The sequence below is a fragment of the Aegilops tauschii genome, chromosome 4 (assembly GCF_002575655.3).
Source record: "Aegilops tauschii subsp. strangulata cultivar AL8/78 chromosome 4, Aet v6.0, whole genome shotgun sequence".
Classification (NCBI taxonomy): domain Eukaryota; kingdom Viridiplantae; phylum Streptophyta; class Magnoliopsida; order Poales; family Poaceae; genus Aegilops; species Aegilops tauschii.
In genome coordinates, this window is record NC_053038.3 from 361,811,496 (window position 1) to 361,819,098 (window position 7,603).

The window sequence follows — 7,603 nt, forward strand, 5'->3', positions numbered from 1 at the left end:
AAGTTCATATGATCCCAACACGGAAAGTGTGCTAGCTAAGCCTTTCCCTCACATAAAACTGCAATGACATGACGATTATCGGTCTAGTTATCAATCATCTAGAGAAAAACCTTTTCTCATTGTTCTCCAAAAGCTCTCGACTGAAAAAAAAACTAATTTTTATTATCTTGCAAAGCCATCTTTTTATTGATGTAAACTAGTTTTATTAATTGTTCTAGGTAAAGTAAACACTAGTGTGCGTAGAGTTGTATTGGTGGTCGATAGAACTTGAGAGAATATTAGTTCTACCTTTAGCTACTCGTTGAGTTTGACGCTCTTATTTATCGAAAAAGCTACCAATGATCCCCAATACTTGTGGGTTACCAATATCAACGTGCTTCGGCGTTCTCCGGTGTTCGAAAGGCTTGCAAAAGGCAACTGTCCAACAGTCAATTTTGTTATCAATGGCCACCACTACAACAAGGGATACTGCCTAACTGATGGTATCTACCCTCAGTGAACAACTCTTTTTGAAGACAATCTCCGATCCGATAGGAGAGAAGATGGTTAGGTTTGCTCAAACACAAGAGAGGGCTAGGAAGGATGTGGAGCTTGCTTTTGATGTGCTTCAATCTCGATGGGCCATTATTCAGGATCCTGCTAGAACTTGGAGCACCAAGAAGTTGTGAGAGGTGATGACTGCTTGTGTGATCATGCACAACATGATCGTAGAGGATGAGCGTGAGGATGAAATCTTTGATCAAGGGTCTCAATTTCAGGGTAAAAGTGTTGTGCCTGAGCATTGAGGAGCAGCAACATTTGCATAGTTCACCCAATTTCACCATGCATCATGAAATGCGTGATTGGACAACCCACATTCAACTCCAACATGATTTGGTTGAGCATATGTGGGATCACCTTGGCAACTAATAGATGTATCGGCTCCCTTTCTTTTTAATATATTTATGACAATTTAAATTTCATTTGGTTTGTAAACTATGAGATTTTAATTTGATTGTAAACCATGAGATTTTTATTTGATTGTGAACTATGTGATTTAAACTTTAAGCAATGGTTAGATTTATATGTAAAAGAATATGAGCACATACCAGCCGCGTGGATGAAATGTGTCGGCGCGTTGGGGACACTGACCAACAAAACTTGGACGGGCCGGGCGCCACCCAAAGCGTCGATCCAAACGAATAAAAACTGGACAAAATGTGTGCCGCTTTACATCGGCGCGTTGGAGTTGCCCTTATACACAACGTTGCAGAAGACATGCGCGTGTTACATGATTATCACTAAAACCCCTTTAACTCTTAAACAAAAAAAAAGCTAAGTGGTTCGCCGATTTAATTACACCGAATAGAGGAAGAAGTACTCCCTCCTTTTCGGTTTATAGAGCTTATCTCAAAATTTTAGATTTTTCATTTTATAAGTCTCAATTTGATGGTTCCCTACCACATGTTCAGATTTCGAGGTGCATTAAATCATTGCATGCAAGTATTAAGATAAATGTAACCAATGCATGGACTTCATGCATGCATGCATTGCAATTAATGCATTGGTAAACATAATTTTTTGAGAAAAACAAGTACATTAATTGAGTGTTTTTGCAAACTACAAAAATTATTTCATCACTCACCATCTATCTTGATTGATGAGATTTTTGAATAGAGCCCTATAAACCGGAAAGGAGATAGTATAACATAAGCATTGATGACATGTGCAGTGCCCGGGATCACAGCGTGTATCTCCCTGCAATCGGTCCGGATGCTATTGTGTTGTGTTGGTGGGCGTTTTAGTGGACGGAAAAACACGTTGATTACTCTAGGTTTGAAAAATATGCACGCGGAGGATCACGACGCGATGACCTATGCGCAACCCAGGATTACGAGATGTGCCTCCCCACCGTCAGGTCCGGATGTTATTGTACTGCACCTTGGGCATTTTGTTGGACATGAAAAGTAGCGTTTGCTTCGTACAAAACATAGGGCATTACGCTGGCACATAAATTTCTGTACACAATAATTTTCTTCCATTGCAAATGTGCAGCGCACGAATGGGCATATGTGCTACTCTCTCTCTCTGATCCAAAATAAATGTCATGGTTTTAGTTTAATTTAAACAATAAACTAAAACGACGACACTTAATTTAGATCAGAGGAAGCGGTAAATACAAATGACGTACCTGCATGTCCACCGTTGGTATCCGGGCATGCACCGAGACGATCGCCCAGCCTCTGCCCTGGGCCGCGGCTGGAAGGGAAGTCTGCCACCGCAGAACTGAAGCCGGTGTAGCCCGCGTCTTCCTGCCAAGGCCGACGAGTGGAGCCGTTCCTGTCGAGTCTACCGTTCGCTCCGATAGCAGCAGCCGGGGGAGACGGCGGCCGTGGTCAGGCAGACGATGCCGATTGGTGCGATCCTTTACCACAAAATCAGAGAACGCAGTCGAGCAATCATCCCGCCGCAGCAGTGGTCTTTTGCAACATGAATCGCTGCCGCGGTAGACTTGGCGGCAGCAGACTCGACTCGCTCGCAGCGGCACCAAGCAGACACCTGCTGGACCCACATCTAGGAGCCAATTTCCGTGTTTTGACATCTATGCTAAAGTGCTAGGGTCGATGGCGGTAGGGTATAACAACCTACTGTCAAGGACCCTCAATTTCCGTGTTTTGACATTTTTGCTAAAAATTTAGCTGGATCTGACCCCATCTGAAAGTATTTCAGGATCTGACCCTTTTGCTACGTCAGGATCTGACCCTTTTGCTATCGCCATCAACCCAGTAGCAAAAGGGTCAGATCCCGAAATACTTTCAGATGAAAGTCAGATCTCGCTAAACTTTCGCAAAAAGGTCAAAACACCAAAATCAGCCACATCCAGGCATCAACCTACTTGTTGAAATGTAAAAGTTCTCTGTATGCTGTATTCATTAGATAAAAATGGCGAAGGCAGAGACAGAAAAGGCATCAGTACAAAATATCTACAAGGTTCAGCCACTGTTCTATATGCGGTTTGCACATAAGGAGTTGCAAACAAAAATGCACGAAAACTCTTGATGCATTTTTATGTGTTGACCGTAGTAAGCTCACCAGAGACAGAAATTTCCAAAACAAATCAAGTAACCAGAACTAGAACTGGGCTGATGCAACAGGGGAAATTGCAAATGCCACAAATCACGGCCGGTGGTAAACCGAGACGGAAATCTCACAAACCAACTGAACTGGCAGTATGCCGCAGATCAACGGCACCAAAAGTGCCTATTCATCAAGCAGATGGTAGACATGCAACCGATATATAAGTTCACTCAGTTGTTCCCAAACCACATGAAGCACATTAACTACTGTACTAGAAAGAATGGGCATGCGCAATGCCCATTCCAGAAGTTGCAGAGGGCACTGATACTAGACACCAGCTGTCGCAAAAGCAGCGCGATCATAGGCTTGCAGAAGCACATTGAGCACCTTACCGGCCTCCACCTTCCTTCTTTATCTTCTTAACTTGTGTCTTGTCTTCGGACTGCATCATGCGCTTCTTCTGCACCATGCGCTCGAACTCCTCCTTGCTCACCCAACCCTCCCCGTCTTCCTTCTTTATAATTTTCTTCATTTCCTTCCTGTCCTCCGACTGGTACTTCTCAGCATCTCGCACCATGCGCTCAATCTCTTCCTTGCTCAGCCCACCCTTGTCAGTAGTGATGGTGATGCTGTTCTTGCTTCCAGTCGTCATGTCCTCCGCCGACACCTTCAGGATGCAGTTGGCTTCAATCGCAAATGTCACATTGATCTTGGGCACAAGCCTTGGCGCTGGGGGGATGCCGTGGAGGATGAACTTGCCGAGGAGGTTGTTGTCCTTGGTCATCGCCCCTTCACCCTCGTACACCTGAATGAGCACGCTCGTCTGGTTGTCATAATGGGTCGTGTAAATCCGTTCCTTCTTGAAGGGGATGGTAGTAGTCCTGGGGATCAGCACGCTCATCAAACCACCTATTACCTCTATACCGAGTGAGAGGGGCATCACATCAAGCAGGAGCAAGTCCTTCACCTTCTGGTCACATTCGCCACTGAGGGCAGCGGCCTGGACAGCGGCACCGTAGGCGACAGCCTCATCAGGGTTGATGCTCTTGCAGAGGATCTTCCCGTCAAAGAAATCCTGGAGCAGCTGCTGCACCTTGGGGATCCGGCTGGAGCCACCCACAAGCACGACGTCATGGATCTGGGATTTGTCCATCTTGGCATCACCGAGGCACTTCTCGACATGTTCAGTGCATTTACGGAAGAGGTCCATGTTGAGCTCCTCAAAACGGGCGCGGGTAATGGTGCCATAGAAGTCAATGCTGTCGTGAAGCGAGTCGATCTCAAATTTTGCCTGCACCATGGAAGACAGCATTCTCTTGGCCCTCTCACAGGCTGCCCTCAGCCGCATGAGCGCCTTTGGGTTGTTTCTGATGTCACTCTTGTGTCTCTTAAGGAAATCCTGTACAAAGTGTTCCACCATCCGGCTGTTGAGATCCTGCCCGCCAAGGTGGGTGTCACCAGATGTGGCCTTTGACCGTGAAGATGCCCATGTGAATAGTTATAATTGACACATCCAAGGTACCACCACCAAAATCAAAGATGAGCACTGTTTTCCCTTCCCCTTTGCGGGATCCCTTGTCAAGACCATAGGCAATGGCTGCAGCAGAGGGCTCATTGATGATGCGCATGACATTAAGGCCAGCAATGGCGCCAGCATCCATGGTGGCCTGCCGTTGGGAGTCAGTGAAGTAAACTGGAACGGTGATGACAACATTTTTCACCGATGTGCCGAGGTAGGCCTCGGCAATTTCCACATCTTGACAAGCATCATGGAGGAGATCTCCTCGGCTGCAAACTGCTTCACCTCACCCCTGTACTTTACCACAATCAGCGGCCGGTCACCAGGGCCTGAAATGACCTTGAATGGGAAAAGCTTGATATCTCCTTGCACACATGCATCAGTGAATCTTCGCCCGATTAGTCGCTTGGCATCTGAAGAAAATTGGAGTAGTTAGTTTCAGCATTTTATTTTGCAAAACGAATGGTATATCACCAAATTAGAGGGCAGGCCTGGCGCAGTGGTGAAGTCCTCCCCACTTGTGCCAAGAGGTCCTAGGTTCGAACCAGCCTCTCTGCATTGCACTTTGCAGGGGTAAGACTAGGTTCCTATAATCCCTCCCCAGACCCCACCTTGTGTGGGAGCTTCTATGCACTGGGTCTGTCCTTTTAATGGTATATCACAAAATTAGAGATTTCAAGACTAACTTCACAGAAATGCATATTTAGGAACCAATTGCATTACAAACTACATATTTAAAAAGCCATTTCAAAGTACTACCAATTTAAGCCAATTATGCAGCGTAAGACTACAGTTTGCAATGCATTCACAACAATGAGGCCCACAAAACCTGGTATCACAAGGTACCCTATATCTGCTGTACAATGAATACCCCTCAAAAAAAAAAAACCTGCTGTACAATGAACTTGTAATTGTGAAGTTTACATCAGCTTTTCAACACGACTCATTTTCGAACATAAAATCAGGGATATGGTACAACTAATAAGCTAACAATGTTTTCCTGTCAAAAACATATGGGCTTTCCTGGACATGTACAATTGGGTTAGGTTTTTGTAGTATGCTCCAATTAATATGCCACTCAATGTTTACTTGTCAACAAGCTGCGAGCACCCCTGCATATATTCAGTTTATAAGATTGAACTTATTATTATGTATCTCATATATACTAATGAGAGGCTTCGCAGAAATTCCATATTTATCACGAAAAGGAACAAATCTGGATCATGTAATCTCTACACATGGCTGAGATGGTGCCATTTTAACCACATGCATTGAGAAGGCATCACAGCCAAGCTGTCACACATGAGCACGAATGGGTATGAGATATGTATATGACTCATTTTGATGTTTGAACCATATACAACACGAGATATGTTTTTTGAGACAGAACAGCGGATATATAGAATTAATATCGACTAAACAAACTACAAAGTGAGTTTTATCTTGAAGTCTTTAAGCTACCACAACTTATTTCTACGGTGAAAAGGCCAATTATCAAGTTAACTCGAGGAAAATATCTATTAGATAAATCCATCATGATCTCTATTATATATATGCATGGCCTGGATCTCATATTGTAGAACGTGTATATACATATAGTTATATACATTGAGCTAAGTTTTTGGATGACCTGAAACAAAAAAGAGAAGTCCTGTCTGTTACAATAGATTGATAGAGAACATAAGCTGGTAAGAAGTAACCACATTTTTTAAAGAACAATCTCAGAACAAATCCAACAAAGATAGTGGCATCTAGGTTGTGCCATAGAAATAGATCTGACAAATCCTACAATTTTAATATCATCAGGCTGTAACGCAATTAGGAAATCATACAACTATACAACGCAATTGGAAACCGTGTAATCAGAGACTTTGAAGGAACATAAAACTTCAAAAGTAAAATTTAATAAGTGTGTTTCTATTCGTTATTGTTGCACAAGGATGCTGGTACTTGTTTGTTACGTTACCGCCACGTTTTCGCAATATTTCACGTCTTAAGATTTTGTGTTAGAACTTCATGTTTTTCGAAATTGCTGGCCCAGTTGACGACTAGTTGAGCTAATTTCTAGTGTCAGATAACTCTAAATAATATTAGTACCGGAGATCAGCCTTCCTAGACGTCCCCTGGCCATAAACCAAATCTAGTTTATTTTCGATATGTCCAATGCAAGTAGAACAAATTTTCGCACGTGAATTTTTCCCGATGTACGAAACAGGTTCGCGTGAAGAATCCAGCAAAAAGTTGGAGGGTTTTGCAGCGTAGTAGTACTTTCTAGGGTATTTTAGGGTAAGCAAACAATTAATCGCGCGCCCAAAAAAAGCGCATTACCACAAACAACAGCAGCAGCAGCAGCAAATCAAGGGGGGAAACATCGATGGCGGGGACCTAGCAAACGTGACGAGTGACGAACAGAGCTGCTGCTCCTGAGAAATCAAACATATAGACCAGCAGATCGAGATCAGATCTAGTTTTTACCGAATACGGTGTTGACGGGGTTCGTGGCGGCCTGGTTCATGGCCGCGTCGCCGATGAGCCTCATGGTCCGGGCCCACTGGCTGGAGATAATGTCCTGGTGGAGGCCAAGCGCCGCTGCCGCGGGTATCGTGGCCACCTTCCCTCCTCAAGCTCTTCCTGCGACGTTGGTCATCATGCCTCTGCCGCGCTCCGGTATGCCTACCTCTCCAAGCTCTTTGCCGATCGGCTCGAGGTGTCGCCACGCCACCTACTCGCCCACGCCAACGTGGCTGGCGGCGGGGCTGCCTCTCTACGCGTGATCCTAGCACACCTGCTACTTGTGATAGGCGTTGCGATTTCCCCAAAGAAGAAGAGTGTCATAGTATAGTAATAGAATGTATTTCCCTCAGTTAAGAAACAAGATTTATCGACCCAATAGGAGATTCACGCAAACAAAGGTCGACAATACCTGCAGACACACAAACAAATACTTGCACCCAACGCAGGCAAGAGGGTTGTTAATCTCCTTATACTCGTTAATTGCAAAGATTAATTTTAATAGTGTAGATATAT

General features: G+C 44.4%; 1 pseudogene; it reads right to left on the minus strand.

Annotated features, from left to right (window-relative positions):
• Nucleotides 1–3,084: 3,084 nt before the first annotated feature.
• On the minus strand, nucleotides 3,085–7,326 carry LOC109750126 (heat shock cognate 70 kDa protein-like; annotated as a pseudogene).
• Between the last annotated feature and the right edge of the window lie 277 nt (nucleotides 7,327–7,603).